General features: G+C 33.1%; 1 protein-coding gene across 4 annotated transcripts in view; it reads right to left on the bottom strand.

Moving 5' to 3' along the window:
- The window catches only part of LOC118194985 (lysosomal cholesterol signaling protein-like), a 203,376-nt gene that overhangs the window by 136,950 nt on the left and 46,830 nt on the right, over window positions 1-19,596 (bottom strand). Inside the window, exon 1 of one of the 4 annotated variants that reach the window (XM_085817367.1) lies at window positions 814-939. The exons of the other annotated variants lie outside the window; for them this stretch is intronic. The gene's annotated coding sequence lies outside the window, so the exon portion shown is untranslated. Of the gene's footprint in view, window positions 1-813; window positions 940-19,596 lie in introns of those variants that run through there. 4 annotated transcript variants of the gene reach the window in all.

The raw sequence follows: 19,596 nt of genomic DNA, 5'->3' as shown, positions 1-19,596 counted from the left end.
TACTCAATTTATCTTGAAGAGAAATTATGCAAGAATTTTTCTTAATTTACACATAGTTTAAAATTAATTTAAACTGAAGCGATAATGCCTTAATTAAAACAAACTTTTCTTAAAATTATTGAACTTTAAGTTTATATTCTGAAGAGGAAATAATTGTTACCCCTGAGGAATACCCTTGTTCGAAAGCCTGGAAAAAAATCTTCGAATCTATGACTTCAGACAATAAGAGCATCCCACAGCTTTCAGGTTTCTTCATAAAGATAAGGGTATATACCTAAATATATAATATATACATTTAGGTATATACCCTTTTCTTCAGCGAACCTAAATATTAATAAATATAGTCTAAAATTATAGGTGCGCGTTATATGCCGGAATATATACGGTATTTAATAAGAAACTTATTTATCTTACTCATAATTTAAAACAAAGCGTGCTACAAAAGATAATAAAGAAGCAGAGGTAAAATAAATTTTTAAATTAGTCCTTTTCTTACCTTGATGAGCAACACGCATTTGTAACATCGGAAATAAATTACAGATTTTGTGTTGCCCGATGGCAATAGCTTGTTTTCGTACTTCCATTCTTTATTTGCAATGGACAGGAATTTTATTACAAACAGAAAAAAAATCACCTCATCGAGGTGTTAAAAAAGGAAAAAAATATTACAGTATGATGATATATGCTCACTTTATTTTAAATATTTATATAAAGTTTTCAGTTCTAAAAATTAATACTTTGGATAATAAACAGACATTTTTTTCTTAAATCAAATGATAAAAAAACATTAAGTATCCGGTAGTTGTTACATACCACTCAGAAGAGGCAACCCGTTGGCGATGCGAATCCAGTCTCTGTATTTTAAACAATCGGATTCTTAAAATACTGCACACCTTCAGAATTCAATATCTCTCGCAAACATGATAAGTGAAATTGAGTTTGCCGTTCCACTTGTTCGAGTTTTCACGACGGTCCAAAATATTGTGCGTCCTCGTGTTAAATTGCTCGTGCATACCGTGTGCGCGAAGAATACGGATTTGTTGCACACGAGGCCTACGAGTTCAAAGTTTTGAAGGACAGGAACTTAGTTTATATGCAAATTTATTTGGAGAAATAATGTTTATCACGTGTTTCGTACCAATATATCTTAGAGTTCATTCTGAGAAGAGAGGCAGGTTCGAGGACTCAAACCAGGTTTTAATCCTTGCTTAATTGTATTTTGATATTGTCTAGAAAGTGCAACTGAAACTTTAAAATAAGCAAAAAGTTATTTATAAAGGAGAGTGCGTTAAGAAGAGATTCGCAGCAAGTACAAGGAATGAATTTTAATTCATTCTTATTTGTTTAATAATCCAATTAAGAGTAGCAATGTTCCTAAAAAGTTACCAAAAAATATTTCCAAAGTAATCATACATTTTAATAATTTTCTGCTTTGCGGTTTCATTTTTACTTCCTTTTCGAAGTAAAATGCATTGTAAACTCAAAACATTTTGGGTATAATATTTTAACGAAAATATTCTTTTCAACCGTTCCCGAATTTATTTAGACATTTTTTTCTGCTTGACGTCTGTGGGTACGGACAAAAAAAGAGACACGTTTTTATCCAAAACGAATTATAAAATGAATTTAAAATGGATTCAGAAGGGATTTTTATTCCGTGAGGCCTGTACGTACGTACGTAGTCTCACATAACTCAAAAACAATTAGCTAGGACGCTGAAATTTTATATATGGGACTGCTATAACATTTAACTGTGCACCTTCCTTCTTTATAGCAATTGGCAGTACGTACGAAACATATATATTTATATATATATATTGGGTCATTTAAAAAGTCTTCGCGTTTTCTTGGTACATTTTTGAACAAAATGTTTCTTTATTGAAAATCAATTTTAATCAAGTACATATTGACGATTATTATCTATGAGCTTTTGCCATTTTTCTGATAGCTTCATAATTCCATCGGTATAGAACTTCTGTGGTTTACCGTCTAAAAACTTGGGCGAGTGTTTTTCAGCGGCTCTTCGGTCGGCCAATTTTTTACCATCAAGAGTTTGCAGAGACAGAAAAAAATGATAGTCAGACGGTGCAATGTTCGGGCTACATGGCGGATGCATTAAAACTTCCCAACCAAGTTCCGTCAATTTTTTCTAAATCATCAAATATGTCTGTGGCCGCGCATTGTCATGATGCAACACAACTCTCTTTCTTTTGGCCAATTCTTCTGTATTACTTCGTTCAAACGGTCGAGTTGTGCACAATACAGGGCCGAATGGATGGTTTCGCCCGGTTGTACCAGGTTGCAATTTATGTGGCACCCAAATTTTGAGCTTCTTTTTGTAACCTGCTCTTTTCAAATGATTCCAAACTGTCATGGGTTTGATGTTTAGTGCCTGTGATATTTCTTGACAGCTTACTTGCCTGTCCTGCTCCGCTAGTTGTAAAATATCATCGACCGTTTTCAGTGATTAACCGCCTAGAGCAAGGTGCATCTTTGATATCGATATTTCCGGAACGGAATCGAAACAAAGCCACTCCTGGGTCCTTCGTTTACTCACAGCATTCTCAGAATACACTTCACAAATTTTTCGGCATGTTTTTGCAGCCTTTTTAGCTTTTTTATAGTAAAAAAAGCTTCACATAACGTATTTGTTCAGATATGTCACTCATTTTCAAATGATTATAACTTTTTACACAAGCAATGAATTAGAAAACTATGTTCACAAGCATTGGAAGCTGAATGTCACCTTTTAAGCACATATTAGTTTGAAACAATCGGGTGAGCGTTGCCGGATATATAGGTATCAACACCAACTAGTGGCAAAAAAGCGCGGATACTTTTTATATGGCCCAATATATATCCACCCCCTCCCCGGCTTTATTTTTTCAATCATTAGTCGTAGTATACTTTCACTTACAGAAGTCTCTTAAATGACGGAAATATTCATGTTTGGGTAATGTCGAATTTTGAAAAAAAAAAAAAAAAAACATTTTCGACAAATAACGTAACCTCACATTTTATGCGATCTCTCGGTTCTTATGCTTATATTTGGGAAAGTTTTATACTCGTTATAAAAAAATAAAATTATAAGACGTTTGACTTCCGTAGGCCAAATATTGATCAGGATATTTTATTTCAATATTTGCAAGTTTTGGCGTCATTTTCAACTTGCTTTGAGGGATAGGTTAAGTTAGAATAATTCGAGAAAATACGTTTAAGAAAGTGCAACTAAAATGTGTATAATTTAATAGACTGTACGAGGATGTCATGGGGTGTCTACATCTGATTTTTTAATTTTTATTATCCTTTCAGAAAGATGCTATGGCAAGCCTTTTTATTTATAATTTCGGTTAAAACTATTCTCTTTTTTATAAACTGGGTGACTTGAAAATAATATGCACAAATCTTTAACTTTATGTATTTTATTTTTAGAAGCTGTTCTGATAGATTTTACAGATTTCTAATTAATTTAAATTGCGTCTAATTCACGTGTTTTGCAATTTAAATTAGTAATAATTTTACAAGCACTAGCAGCATTATACTAATTAATAAAACATGTTCTAACGACAAATATGGGATACCTTGGTACAGCATAACTCTTCAGCGCATCACCTAGCGACGAACTATGAGTATTACCTTTGCGATTTTCTTGGTAAGTTTATTTTGCTTTTATTTAGTAAATTCTTTTTTAGTTATTCCTTAGGATTTTCTTGGCAGTGGCTTGGTAGATAGCTTGTTTTATTATACGAATAGGATAGCTAATGAATATTAAATATATATGGTGCAGAAAATGCATTCATCCATTATTTGTGTTATCATTAAAGCTTCAGGTTACAGTAGATCATTAGTAGTTTAATTTTTGAGGAGTCAAAAGTTATCTGCAGGTTCTAACTTTTACATAAAAGTCAATATTATTATAAAATTTTGAAACAATTTAACGAATACAAACTCCTTTTGATTCTCTCTATTTGGAATCAGTAGTAGAGTATTTCTGCTTCGTAGAAGTTTTGACAAACAATCGTACAAAAGGAAAACAAATACCACAACAAAACTACCACTTCTTAGAAGGCGAACAGTTTCGGCATCAGCTTATTAGTGAACTGCAAGCGGAGAATTTTAATAAATGTCCTCACTTCTGTGACAGTTCACAGCAAAACATGTGTACAGAAAGTAAATGCGGTTCACTTATCCGAAGAAGCGGAGCGTGCAAACCACAAAACTTTCTCCTCTCACAAACACGGAGGAAAAGATTCCCACATCGCTGCTCATAACAGCTCACTCACAAGTGGCAGAGATTTTGTGACGCGCGATTGAGTGTTGGCAATAAATAAACATAATCTAATTCAATTGTTTGAATGATTTTTAAGTCGCTCGTTGTTAACTTTTCTATGTCACTGGTACTGATAGGAACAGGGAGAAATATTCAGAAGGAAGTCATTATGAAAAAAAAAAATGTAATAAAGATTGGACAGAATAAAAGCGTGTTTAGATTACAGGAAATAGTTTCCATTTACCAGAAGTTAATTTTTCACACATTTAAACACACTAATACCAAAATAAAAATATACTTGCAATTAAAAAATTTTTCAAACTGCACTCTAACGATTTCGAAAAGGAATTTGCCCCTAAACATTTAAAAAAAATAGAATGTCATAAATAATTTTTAAAACATGAAAGAATTTATACAATATTTTTGTTCTCTTCTTAGCTACAAATACACCTGAATTAAAACTACACATCGAATAACGATTATTGGAGAACTTAACGCAACAAGAATCATCGTAATATTCATAAATTTTGCAGTACATATTTTGAAGGTTTAAATGCAGAAACTCCTTCTTCAGAAGTACAAATGACATGAATTCAGAAGTGAAAAAGGAAATATATTTATTTTTTCCAGTTCATAAAACTAATTCATTACCGCTGAATAACATTAAAACACACTTAAAAAGAACCTCTGTTTTAAAAGCTCCGATTAGTTCCTGTTTCGTTTTTGAACATTATGTTATCAAAATTAAAAGCTTTCTAGATATTAGAGCCCCACGTTTCCGCTTAAATGACATTTCAAAATTATGATCAGTTATGACAATTGCAATTATTTATTAAAAAATTTCAGCAATATTTGATTTTATTTCGGACGCAGATGACAGTGAATATAAGAGATTACAGTTAAAAGTATTGCAATCGGTTGGATTTATTTTTCTCACTTGTAATGTTAATCATTTTTAATCGATATCATGTTCTTTAACGTTTGGTTTCGTTAACTTCAGAATCCTTATTATGTTGTTATGATCAAATAAGAGTAGTATTAGCTAAAATGTATGTTAAAGGGAGACAAACAGACCGCGGTATGGTGTTTCCTAAGTAAATTTTGACTCTGTTGCTCTTGACACATCATTTTCAGAACACTAGTTCCCAAAGCAACTTTTATTCATAAGAAGCAGTATACAGACAACATTGTGAAACGGCAGCACTTTTCAGAATAAGTTAATATCGCGAATAGCTGGACTGTTTGTAGTACAAATATCTTAATCCTTTCAGAAGTAATGGAAAACATTATATATCAATGAACTCTAATTGTAATAAGGTAATAAATAAAATCAATAAATAAATCTTTACATTTAAATAAAAATGTCTTCATATTTAAATAAAAATGTCTTATATAAATCTTCATATTTAAATAAAAATATCCTATGAAAATGCTCATATTAAAATGATTTTGTTGCTCATTATGTTGACAATATGTTCTGTGAAAACGTAAACTGAGAGGTGTATTTTGAACGAGAGGGTGTCTACTGAAGGATGATTGGGGGAAATCAAACATCATACAAGAAGAGAGAATGAAAGACGTATCAAGAAGGTAATAGTTTTAAACTATAAAAAATAATGTGAATAAAATTTGTTGCTTTAAACATGAGATTTTAAAACAGTGCTTTTGAATGTGTTTTGCATGTTGAACTTAAGAATCATAAGCATAATTTTTTAAAATGAAATTCTGACTTTTTATAGTCGATTTGGACTTCCTTTTAGTTGTTTTTCTGATACCAATGTCTCACCCTTGTCCCGGTTATGCATACCAGAATTGTTTTTATGCATTTTTAGAATATTTTGAAATTATCAGTTTTCTGTTACATAATATATGTGTATTAAATGCGCTTAAGTAGCAACTATTAGGAAAGATTACTCAGCCAAAGTATAGCAAATTTCGTGGGTTGCTTTAAAATGCAGCGACAAAACAGCTCTGTTACATCTTGATTAACGTAATTTCCATCGTTCAAGGATGCAAATTTTTAACAATGCTTTAACTGGCATAGGGCCAATTAAACAAATTTGTAATAGCTTTAGCTGAGCTTAAAAACTGTGTTCTTCGTTTTACTTTCTAAGACAAGCGTGAAGGTCTTAAAAATGAAATATATTGTGACTGTGAGATCGAGGACTTCCCATATTTCCATAAGAATTCTGTTTCCTATTCCTTAATGGAAGCATGCTGATCTTGATATTAAGGCAGAATGTTAACATTTTACGATTTTGAATAAATGCGAATGAAGAAAGTGATAAATATATCCATCTAAAATAGTGAATCCATATAACTTCATTCACTAAATTTTTTGAAATTTTTTCCTTGGAAGGGACTTTTGCGCGCAGAAAAAAAAAATCGTGTTTCCTTTACGAATGAGCAAGTACACTGACGCAATAAGCCTGTTATGACAGCGAAAGTGTACCACAGGACGCATTAGGAGCATTTAGATAATGTATCTCCACAGCTACAGTTTGGTTGAAAGCATAATGAAGTGAACTGAAATTTTTTGAGTTCCTGTCCCGTTGTTTGACAATTTGGGTTACTTCCAGGATGCCCTGTAATTCAAACACTTCAGTGTTGATTGTAGCTGATACTTGCGGCCATAAAAATATGGCAGTGATCCTTGAAACTGCAGGGAAACTGGACTATAAGTAGTCTACTATTGGTCAGTAGCAACGCCCAGACGGTATAATGGCTAGAGAGTTAGTGATAGGGATAAACGGGATAGGATATTCTCGGACTGCCCCCTTGGGATGTTTGTTTTCAACAACGGTGAATTTCTGGTGTCCCATTCATTTCTACCTGTACTTTTGGTTAGTAAACTCATTTTCTGAGTATTGTATCATATATATTTTCACTTCTTAGAATGCAGCAACTACGTGAACCTTCTTCCGAACTAACAAAGTCCTAATTCTTTTCTTGGCCACCATCACATGTCTTATCCCCCATAGAAAATGTAAAGGATATGATCAAATAAGAGCAATGCTTTATAGCGTCTTCAGCTAGTCATGTTGATCATTAGATGCGAGTTAATGCAGCTTGGGTGTCTATTCTAGGTGCAATTCAACATCATATCAACAGTACTCCAAGCGATATATGCCAGATTCGGACACACAAAATACTGATTGTTTCGAAGTATAATAATGCGTATTGTTTGAAATTCTAATCGTTTGTTCTTCATTGCCTACTTTACATATCCTGCGAAAAGAAAAGTTACAGCTTTCATTCCTTTGGATGTTCTGTTTTTAATAACAATTGTATAAAAGAATTAAATCTTTACAAAAAAAATGTTTCTCAATTTAATTCGTATTATTTTAATTGTATTTAATATACTAAAATATATGTAATTTATGCATTACCAAAAAATTTCTATTTGTTTATTAGAAGATCTTCTCCTTGACGACAATTCGTCACCATCAGGATTTGGCTATTGGGTCCTCTAATCCCCAGTCGACCTTTAAAAGGGGTTCTCCCTCCTTCCAGCGTGCCTTCGTGGTGCAACAGTAGCACACTCTGCACGTATGTGAGAGGTCCAGGTTCTAGTCCAGCCAAAGGCACTGCACATTTTTCCTGTCTCCTACTTCAAAAGACCCTAGTGTCTTAATAACTTTTATAAAACTGCGAAGAGAAATAATGTTTCACGGATACTCAAACAAAGCAATCCAGTTCAGTTCTTATTACTTGTTGACGCCAGCAATTCTAATTGAAAACAAAGTAAAATAATTTTACTTGAATTTCGAATGTAAGAAAAACACTAGACTCTTAAAAAAAAACGCGTTTCGTAACTGCATATTCACTAAAGCTGTTACTACCGTGGAAGTGATACTGGCGGTTAAAATGTCTGGACGGAGCCACTAAAATAATCATGTTACTGAGAATGAGTAAAAGTCCAATGAGCTGAACATCAGCGAACTAGTTAGTGTATCCAAAAGAACTCTATAAAATTATACAAAAAAGTCTCTGAAACATTTTAATAAGTATTGAACTTTATTATGTTACGAGAAAATAGGGATAAGATCAACGCAATATAGGTATTAGCTTTAGAAAATGCTTTGTTCAAAATCATGATGGAGAATCTCTTTTTGCTCAAGTAAATGCAGAATATTTTCGGTTAAAACTAGTGTCTGATAACTCATGGAATTTTTTTAAAGGTAGAAATAAGTACGTATAATTTCGTTTAATTTTAGCATCACCAGAACTATACATGCAATGGTTCAGTTCTTGATATATAGTCATTCACAGAACAAGTAAGCATTTTTGAACTTTTACAACAAATAATAAATTTATTATGACATGAGTAATATAGAATTATTATAAACAAAATTTTAATAGCTACATACATTTTCTCCTTGAAACATGAGAGGAAAGAGAAGTAATAAAATCTAAGTTATATTAATCAAAATAACAAACTGCTATGAGTTTTAATCTTTCTATACAGATGCGTTGAGAAAGCATTAGCTATGTATACAGATGGCTCAAAGACGGAGAAGGGCACAGGCTGCGCCTACTGTGTGCTCCAACAGTGGCGTAGCGAGCATAACTGGCGCCCGGGGCAAAATACCTTTTTGGAGCCTCCCCCAAAAACACTTACAGTATTATAATGCATAGAATATATTCGTAATAAGAAAATAATGCAAATAATAATAAAATGCTGAATTTGCCATAAAATATTCTAAAATGTGTTAAGAACAGTCACTACCTAACTATACTAGCATTGCCTTCGGAAACGTATATGTGTCGGTGAAAATATCAGACATATGATGATCTAGAATTAGTTAAAAAGGTATTATTTATTTTACTTATATAACTGTTTTTAAAAAAGTAAATTTTTTAAACAATTAAAGGTTTAATATATTGTTGCGTTTTTCTCTTCCTGACACCAGTTCGTACGGGGCTCGTAGATTTGGAGTGAATAACGACGACATTTGATGAAGTATCGAAACACACTTTATTTAGCCAATACTGATCAGGACAGCTCCAAAGTCACGTTTTACAGTCGTCGAAGATCTACTATAAACACGCTGACACGATCAGAGACACAGCCTTCAGGTTATCAGGCTATAATGGTGGAGGCAGCTTCACTGCAAGCACCAGAGTACAGCTCCCGACTCTGCTCGGTCATTCTCGGAACTCCACGTACTCTCGAGATTCTCCACGCTACGACTCGCGATGCACTCGACGACACACAGAGCACGGCTCCCGACTCTTCGGTTCAGTCGTTCCCGGAGCTCAGCACGCTCTCTCGACGATGCACTAACCGCGATACACTAAGAGACTCCTTCGGTGAACTCGACGACCCACTCGGCACTGCGAGTGCCCGGCTGTCAACTCGATCGACTTCGCACGGACTGATTCGCTAGACGAGACACACTCTCAATTCTAACTACTGACTGTGGACCAGCAGGGTTTATATAGCTTTCGGTTTGTGTTCGAGAACATTCTGGGCTAAACCGGTAAAAATTCGTTCCAGAAGGTTCTCCATCTGTCCATGGTATATCGCCAGTTTTGTCGCCAAATGGGGGAACCCTGCCTTCCCTTGCCATTTTATGGCAACCCTAAAACTACTTTGCGGGGAAGCCATCTCACCGCGCCTGTACATTTCGTAACAATATATTATAGATAAGTAGATATATTTATTAATAACAATATAGTATACATTAATTAAATTAATTACTATGTATACATTTTTCTTGTCTTGGATGAAGCAAATTTATCAATTACCTCATCAAAGTCGGTCATTTTAAATTTTTTTCTTTCCACATTTAAAAATGCTAGATGGCTTAGGGGATCTTGTCCTATCGTTGATTGTAAATATGTCAAAATTTATTTTAATTCCCTGAACAAACGCTCATAGCTAGCATTTTATAATGAAATAGTAAGGAGTATTTGAAGTGCTACTCTTTGTTTTGGAAAAACATTTTCTCCATAGATCTGTAATGGAGTTTTAGGTTCAGTTTCTTTTCTACTGTGGAATAAACATCTTGCAGACATTCAGTGCTCAAAAGAATTAGGGGACATTGCGACTTCGGTGTTAAATAACCATGTAATCGACAACCTTTTTAACAAAAGGAAATCGACGAAATTATAATGGAAAATTATAACGTTTACAGAGCTGGGAATATGCAAATTTAGTCTGTGACGTCGGAAACTATGCGTTTCAGATAGGCAGTAAGGACCGACCTGCAGCATTCCTTTTTAGTAGCAGACTAAAAACAATTGACACGCGTTGAATGCTTTGTAGCAGTGAATATACGATCTCTCAGCAAGATGGCTTAGTTGAATCGGTAACCAGGAAGACCATCAGTCGTTTCCAGGATAGTCAAACGCAATCCATTGTAGCGGAAGTGTTACGAGTTTCCCAAAATGTCATTTCCAGACTATGGAATCGGTTTTTCAACTGGATATGTTTGAGAAATCTGGGACAAGGTCGTGTTATCGTTTTAAATAAAAAAAAAGTGAGTTATACGTGCATTTCGTTTAAGAAAAATAAAAATATATCTCTGTTTTAGAGAAATAAAGTGGTCAGAAAGAATGTTTTGTATGCGGAGATATTTGGTTGACGTACTTCAAACATTTTATTACACATTTTATCAGACAAATCAAGAAAATAAGTAATTAATTATATTACGATAATTATTAATTTTAAATATATTTTCCAGAAATCGATCGAAATAAAAACTGAAATTTTCTGTAAAATCTTGTTTGGAGACCATTTGGCGCCCCTCTGCGAGCGGCACCCGGGGCATCATATACCCCCTTGCCTCCCCTTCGCTACGCCACTGTGCTCCAAGAAGGGGAAGTGGTTAAAACTTGGGAAAGATGACTGGCAGACAAAAATACCGTCTTTCAGGCGGAGCTTTTTGCATTAAAAGCAGCCATCAATTTGGCAAAATATCAATAAGGAATATAGGTCAATATATATAGCGACTCTGATTCAAGTTTGGAGTTCATCCGAGGGCATAAGACAAGGAGTCCTTTGGTGCAAGATATAAAGAAAATTCTTCAAAGTATCCCACCAGATAACAGACCTATCCTGATCTGGGTTCCAGCTTATGTGGGTATTACTGGCAACGAAGCGGCGGACGTGCTTGCGAAATCTGTAGCCGATGACTCCAGTAGACTGGAAAACTCAGTAAGTGTGCCGCAGTTCTATTTAAAAACATCACGCTCAATAGCCTTTTACAGGAATGGCAGAAAAGATACGAAATGGAAAGCACAGGGAGAAGCATAATTTTAATTGTAATCAAAGTGTTGAGGAGAGGCCTTACAAAAGTGGAGTATATTGAGCTGACAACTTGTAGTTACCGGAGCAGCAGATTAGTGTAGTTGACTCTTGCAGTAATATCCAAGTAATTGAACAGTAACAAAGATATTCCCTTGATAGGTACTATAATAGCAGTTGCAACTTTTCCAAGCAATTCAGCTAAGTACCAGAAAATTGAGTCACATAACTTCCCCACCCAATTTAAGCCAGATAATAACTAAAAATCAACACTAGAAAAAACTCACCCCGTAGAATAGTAACAGGACTGTAAGAGCAAAAACTATTGTAATGCAAGCATATTACTATCCGTTTTATATGTATTTGTTAAAAATAATATTGTAAAGCAGTTAAAAATGACACTAAAATTCCAGTCAATGTGCAAACGAATACATGTTTACTCAGTGAAAGTATTGTAAATAGGAATTCAGATAATGTTTAAATGTGCACATAACTGTCCTGATTTTATGTAACTATCACATGTAACTTGTTCAAGACAATGTTTGTAATTAAAATATCTATGCTTATACATAGGCCTTCTATGCCTTTGTAATATTTATATTTATAATTCTATGCGGAAGAAATAATTCCTTCTGCCAGGATGACTATTAACACTGTAAGACTTAACACTGTAAGTCAGGTCAGTGGTTATCTCAAGCGGCGCTCAGTACAGTTGTATCCCGCCATATCAACTGATGTAGATTCCCAACTTTGTTTAAAGAAACATAGTCTTGCATGAAATAACAAAAATTTCTTTTTATTTCTGCATTTACTACACTATAATTAAATATTTGGAGTTTAAATAATACAGTGGTAATATAGAATATTATAAATGCGTTCTATCACACTGTGAAAGGAGTTTAAAATATATGTTGAAGTTTCATAGTATTCCAATTTAAATCTCTAAGTATTTATCAAAATACAGTTAAACAGAAAATCTTGATGAAGACTTTGATGAAAAGATGAGATCTCATGAAGATCAAAGTTCGTGTCAGAAATATTTGTTTGAAGTTCGTCAACATAGCCAATAAATGTTTTGAGCCAATAAACTCAGTATGAGCTGTTTAAACTTTACGACAGTTTCGTACACAGAAATATATTAAAACAGCAGCTATAAGAGCGCTAACGACTCTGGTGTGATGTTTCGAGAAAGTTACGATTTTGACCGATCGAGGAAGCGGTGGAAGACTATTGTTGACCGAATCCCATGCATTAATACATGGCACAGAACTAAGAATCATAATCAACAATCGGTTTTAACAGTGTTAGGGAAATTAGACAAACCTCACGTCTAACAAGTTTATCACAATAATGAATAGTGAATGATATAATATAATTGTATACAAGCTGCGAACACAATTAACTGCATTAAAATGATCGTAGCCATAAATGGTAATCATAATGGCAACCATAAATGTTAGAACTTCGCTAGATGGGCCTTTAAGAAAAGGTTACTGATAATCTTCACTGTATTATAGACATCATTTGGACAGGTGAGACATTATTTCGTTATACAGTAGCGTTAATTCTCATAAATGTCAAATAGGGGCAAATTCGTCACTCGTTCAGAGAAGCCATTTCACTCGACCCGAGTCACTGTATGGTGGGTTCACGACATGCGTAGTCATTAGTCCATTCTTTCCTGAAAAGCCATATGCGCGTAGAGGCTTAATAACATGTTTCGTAAAAGGACAATGGTATTTGAAAATGTCACCGAGAACGTGATATCATATTTGAGGGAAGAAAATTTTATGGAGCCTGTTATATTTATATAGGATGGTTTGATCACTCACATAGAAGCCGCTATAAAAGTTCGTTGTGTGGGCTTTTATTTAGAATGAGTGATTAATGAGGCACTGTTGCGCTACTGGACTGATTCCACTGTAGTGACTGGTGTTGGCTGCATTTCATTTAAGTTAAAAATTAACTGGATATTAAACTAAAACATATTTACTACAAGTCTGCTACAAGCACTATTAACAATATCGTAACAGCCATTAATAATCAAATGTTGAATGCATAGAAGCAATTACTTAGTAAGTTATTGTCCTCATTGCATGACGATCTTGCTAGAGCCAACATTCGTTTTAGTTGAGAGTTGTAGGGCATTCTGTGCATTTGCTGTGTATGGAACATTTTGCAAACTGAATTAGTCACTCTGTTTTAATTTTTCGGTTGTATATTTCGGGTTCTGGTTTGTTATAGTTGAAAACGATATCAGGGAAGATAAAGAATCATTGGCCGGTCAGCTCCCTGAAATTGAGTCTCTGATGATGCATTCGGCAGATATCTAAAATCTTCTGACATATTTCGTGAAGTTATGGCTTTTGCAATGTTAAGTGGACGCATTATTCAACAGTTATTGTTTTAATAATGTCAGAGCATATCGTTTTGCACCTCATAGCTCGAAGATTGCGACATGTGAGGGCACTGTATATATGAATTTCTTATCTTTGTGTGGTTCGTCCCATGATGTCACTCAAGTCTTTCTGTCTGGCTTTCTCAACCGCTGGATTTGAAGTACATGGAATTTTGGCTGTGGAGCTATTTTAAGCCTCGGATGTAATCCAGTTCTTGAAAAATTAAGAAAAAAATATTATGGGCAGCGAAGTTGCTTCTACAGACTCAGATATGCTCGACGTATCGATGAATGGTATGATTATTTTTATGTGGCAAAGTTCAAACTGAACACCTGGAAGTGTGAAACACTGTATAATGAATTAGTTATATAGTATCAAGTTAGTTTTCTTTTGTTATATATCCTCCAAAATGCATGATGAAAATTCAGCTCCTGAGTTTTTTCTGGCCCCGAAGAGTCTGAATTGATGAACTTACTTCCGATGCAAAATAAGATAGCTCGTTCATTTTTCTTTCATTCGGTAACTCGTTCATTTTCTTTTCTTTTCCCTTTTTTAAATTTTTGAAATATTTATGGCTTTTGTTTCGCTTTGTGTATGCATATATTTGTTTTTCCATATTAAGAATTTTACATAATTTTAACACAAAAAATTAATATGTAATGTGCTAATATGAAGAACAAAATGCATTGTGTCCTTAACTATAGTCGCGAACAAGGGACGTGTTTGAGCAAGCACTATATTGCAACATAAGAAAATCATTTCATCTGAACTTGGAATTCATGATATATACAGCCATCAATATACGAAATATTTTGACATCAACTTAAGGGGTATATGTCTTTTAGAGTCCTGTTGACGTTTTCTAAAGGTCTTTTGGTTTTGTTTTCAAATAAACTGCATAAGCGCATGCTGAACAAACTTGTGAGGAAAGAGAATACTAATAAAACAGTTGCGAGAAAAATTTGAATAAAATCCGCAGCTAATTGAATTTTTGCACATGTGTCTTAAGTCCCGGCAACTGTACTACATCAGATACCTTGACAATAGCCAGATAAAGCTCTCCATTGAGCTGTTAGGATAGAGAATAAGAGCTATGTATGGAAATTTCTTATCCGCTATATTATATACATAACAAAAGAAGTGCCGTCATGTATCTTCTAGTAAAATTCTATGATCAGTAAATATTCAAAAAATTCCCACTGCAGAGTAACATAACTAGACATTTGCTTAACTAGACATTTTTATCAAACTATTTTATCTAACTTACTGTCTATCTATTTTTATTAACCAGACATAACTAGACATTTTTATCATTCTTGTTTTAAAAGAAAGCTAGGTTAGGTTTCAATTTTATAACCTACGAATCTTTTAAGGTATTTCAAAGCAGATTTTCCGATATTAAAATTTAAAACGCCTCATACAATGAAAGAAAAAAAATCGATCTATTTTAGAAAATGTTTCAGATACCGGTGAAAAAAAAATTAGAGATTCGAAATTAAATATCATCTGAAAAAATAATCTCTGACCTATCTAAAGCAATAACTGAAATTCTACGGTGCATATTTTAATCTTACATGAATATACGTAACAAAAATCCACAAAAGAAATCATTTAACGTTGAATTAAAAAAAATCTGATGTGGCCAGCTCATGATCTTCGCAAATTCCATGTTTTACGTAAAATAGCAACAAAGTGCGACTCAAGTAAAATTTGACTTCTAATTGATCGTTTGTAAACAAAATTTAATTTACTGTTACAATAAATAGAAAGGTCTCTAATATGAAATTTTGGATTATATTTTAATAGGTGTAATTAGCATTGTTTCAAAACTGGTTTTCTAAATTTATACCAAAGTAATCAAATATGTGCGCATTAATTTAATTGTATTTTATTGGTCAGTTCAATAACATATAATTTAATTGGTTTCTAATTCAAGAGATTTAAGTCTTTTGATATATTTAAAATGAATAATTTGTAACGAATACAAGAATTTAATTTACTTCCATCTTATTTCTGTAGTATCAACAAATCTAAATTCATTTTGATCCTCACGTATATCAGTAAACAATACCTGCTAGTTTTTCGAATGATACATGAATAGTGATAACAGTGCCTTACCGGGATCAATAAAGGTGTTTAGGAATTTGTTATTTTCTTTTGTGATTCGTCATCATCAACAGTGCAAGAGAATAAAAAATGCATTTTTTAATAACATGTTTGCATCACAAGAGTTTTGAAGTTCTGCAAATGAAAAGCTGTTATAAAAATAATTTCTCTTATATGACTTCATACATCATGTCTAGATATGATCGAAATAGTCCTATAAGTGCTGCGTTTTTTTCAATTAACCTCTGTTATAATCTATATTTTCCAAGAAAATTTGTTAAGAGTTCCAAGTAAACTACCACTTCTGATATGGCTGTTTATCCCATATATAGTCCATACCTGATATATTGCTCTCACTCATGATTGTATACGCATCATATATGTATATACAAGTTTTAAATATCAAAGAGAAGTTTTTGATTATATCACAATCTATTCTTTTATGAAAATCTATTCAAATGTTCAAGTAAATTATCACTTCACAAGTAAATTATCACTTATCGATTTTAGCTAAAATGTAATAGATTATTCTTATTGATATGAAAGTCTTAAAATATTAAAACCGAAAAATTTTGGATTATATTTGCATATAGTCTATACTATTAATGTTTCATTAAAAACTGTTATGAGTTTCAGGTAAAGTACCACTTCCAGTTACCTAATTTTATTCAAAATCTAAACATCTCTTTATATGAATGCAGAAAGCTTAAGTACGGAAAGTATAAATTTTTGGAAATCTGATATTAGACATATAAGGAACGAAATAATCATCACTCACAGATATACATTACAGACAGACAGACAGACTTCATTGTAAAAATAACACAAACGTGTTAAAGGCATCACCTAATTTGAACTTATTTACTGAAAATTTTCTATCTAATTTTAACATTACCTCCCTTGCCTACATATACAAACAGCAGCAGATAAAAAAACTAAGCAGATTTGATATTTTTTAAAAATTAAGGTGCTCACAAATTTTTCAAGGTGCTCACAAATCTATCTCGTTAGTAAACCTTTGATATTTTATCTCCGTCCACATTCCCAAAGGAAAAAAAAATGTTTAAACTTTAATTTTCTAGACAGTTGAAATAAGATATTTAATGTGATCCGTATGATTAGTTTTGGCTTTAAATCGTTATATCGTTATGCAGCTTTTAAATAGCAAAAACAAAATACGTTTTAAAAATATATGTTACCTCAAACTAAAGAAAATAAGAGAAAACTATTAAAATTGCCCTTGAGTCTTTTTCTCTGAGGAACGGAAAACAGTGCCATTTGTTTGAATTATTATAATATTCTGTTTGCGTTCTTCCTTCCAGTGAAAACATGCTTATCAGGAAAGGAAGTCACCAGAGAATTGTCAAAGAAATTTATTTTCTACTAAATTTGCTTGAAATTTGAATTAACGAAAGCAAACTCTTGTCTATTATGAATATTTCAAAACAGTAGTCCTTGACAGTCAGTAGGGTACTTAAGCATTCTGTAAATAAAATTGGGGTAAGTTACGTAATACGCGTAACTTTGTAACTTGTATTCTCATTTGGAGAACCTCATTAATTTCCATGCAATTTATCTTATTTAAAGCCGTATTTTAACTTTTCAAATTATTTAATTATTTTTGATAAGCAGAAAACTAGACTGTATTAAATATGGCTGTATTTTCCTTTAGAAATTTTATTTCAAATTAAAGTAAAACTGAGATTACAGCTATCCTTGCAGAACGCAATAACTGTTTATCTGTATATAACTGTTTTCTCATCCCTCCTGTCTCCCGATAAACTTTAATATTAGCAGCTTCTGTTGACAGGGGAACTATATGATGATATAAAAATTCGTTTAAATAAATTTCTCATATTTAATTGCTTATACGTATTACATACTGTATTCTTATATTGAAGTAGGCTGAAAGGGAGAAAATGCATTTAACGAAAATAATCTATATTCATTAGCGCAGAGTATTTGAAGACTTCACAGACAAAGTAACACTTTTAAATCTTTAAATAGGTTATTGTAGACTGACTCTGTTTTTCAGAGCTGCATATGATGATATGTCAAACCAACACTCCGCTCGCAATCAGTCTAGATCTGATCTTCTAAACACAGCGAGACTATATTAAACTTCTTTTGGGAGACTGACAGTATTGCGTAAATGATTCCGTTACATTTTTTGTTAATGATGATTTAAAAAATATTTCTTAAACTAATGCACACCTTCCTTTACAAACACATGAGCATATGCTTAATTATATATACTACATACAAATACTGTTTTAGAAATCCTCTTCATAGAAAAAATATAAGGAAAGGTAAAAATACTTTTTTCAACATATTGTGCATATTCTGCATTACACTAATGTAGCTTTAATCTGCATTGTGCATAAACAGATAAAAATGGGTAATTTTAAATATTACTATTGCTTATATTTATTCGCCCAAGTTTATATGATGAATGTGGTTACTGAAATCATTGACCAAATGTGCATGCGATATGATTTATCATGAATTTCTTACCTTTTGCCAACTTCGAATATTTTACCACATTTTGTACAAAGGAAGTTAATCATCTTGTAGATTTCCTCACTTTGTAAATGCTCAGCTGAACGTGAAGAATCTTAATACATTATATGCGAATAATCGCTTGAGTTCGGGTGACAGGAAACAACAAGATGGAAGGGTAAAGAACCTTTATCATTCCAATAAGATTTAACATAACTCCGTCTTGGGTGTACAACAAAAGCTAACACTTGGGCTTGAACTTAAGAGGCTAAGAATTAAACTAAAACTAATCTAAACTAAAAAGATATAGCCGAAGCTATCAAGATTCTAACCAAGTTGGCCCCTTAACGCTAATTGACTGCGAAGCTATCAAGGGCCTAAAGTACGGCCGAGCGTAATAATAGCTTACAAGAGAGTAGCCTAAAAAGGCGACGCGTGCTGACAGGATACCTGGTAACTCTCTCTCTAATGCCGAAGAACTTTGCGGTTAAATACCGTTCTTCCTCATTATGTATTCAGACGTGATTCTAAAACTACGTTCTGTCCGAAAGTGGTAAGTTGAAGGTAAGAATCGACAGGAAAGGAACTTTAACTGCTAATAAAATTAACATTTAATTTAACTGCTAATAAAATAATGAAATTTAACTGCTAATAAAATTAACATAATCCTTACAATCTAATTACATACAACTTTTCTGATTTTCTGCCATTAGAAATATTAAAAAAACTTTTATAGGGACACCACTTCGTCTTATGTAACAGTACATCAAAACAAAATTAAAAGTGCCACAGACACTTTCTTGCTAAAATGTCCACCGCGTAAGCCTTTGGCAGTATTTGAAGTTTGCGTTTACAGAACAGATGCTTAAGTTGATCAGTTTTGACGACTGAGAATGGTGACTGCTTTAACAAGGAAGTACGAAAGAAAACCTTTACTGAACGAAACAAGAGAATAGATCTAAAAAGGGTTTGTTAAAATTTCTTACGCTCTCGCTGTGCTCGCAGCCTGCCAATCTACTGTTGCACTTATTCCTGCAAACCATTTTTAAAAATCTTTTTAGCTTTATTAT

This window comes from Stegodyphus dumicola, chromosome 5, assembly GCF_044657685.1.
Source record: "Stegodyphus dumicola isolate Sdum_Otavi_A_Nest chromosome 5, ASM4465768v1".
Taxonomy (NCBI): Eukaryota; Metazoa; Arthropoda; class Arachnida; order Araneae; family Eresidae; genus Stegodyphus; species Stegodyphus dumicola.
Note: the sequence above shows the minus strand (reverse complement) of the source record. Positions and strands in the feature narration are given on the sequence as shown.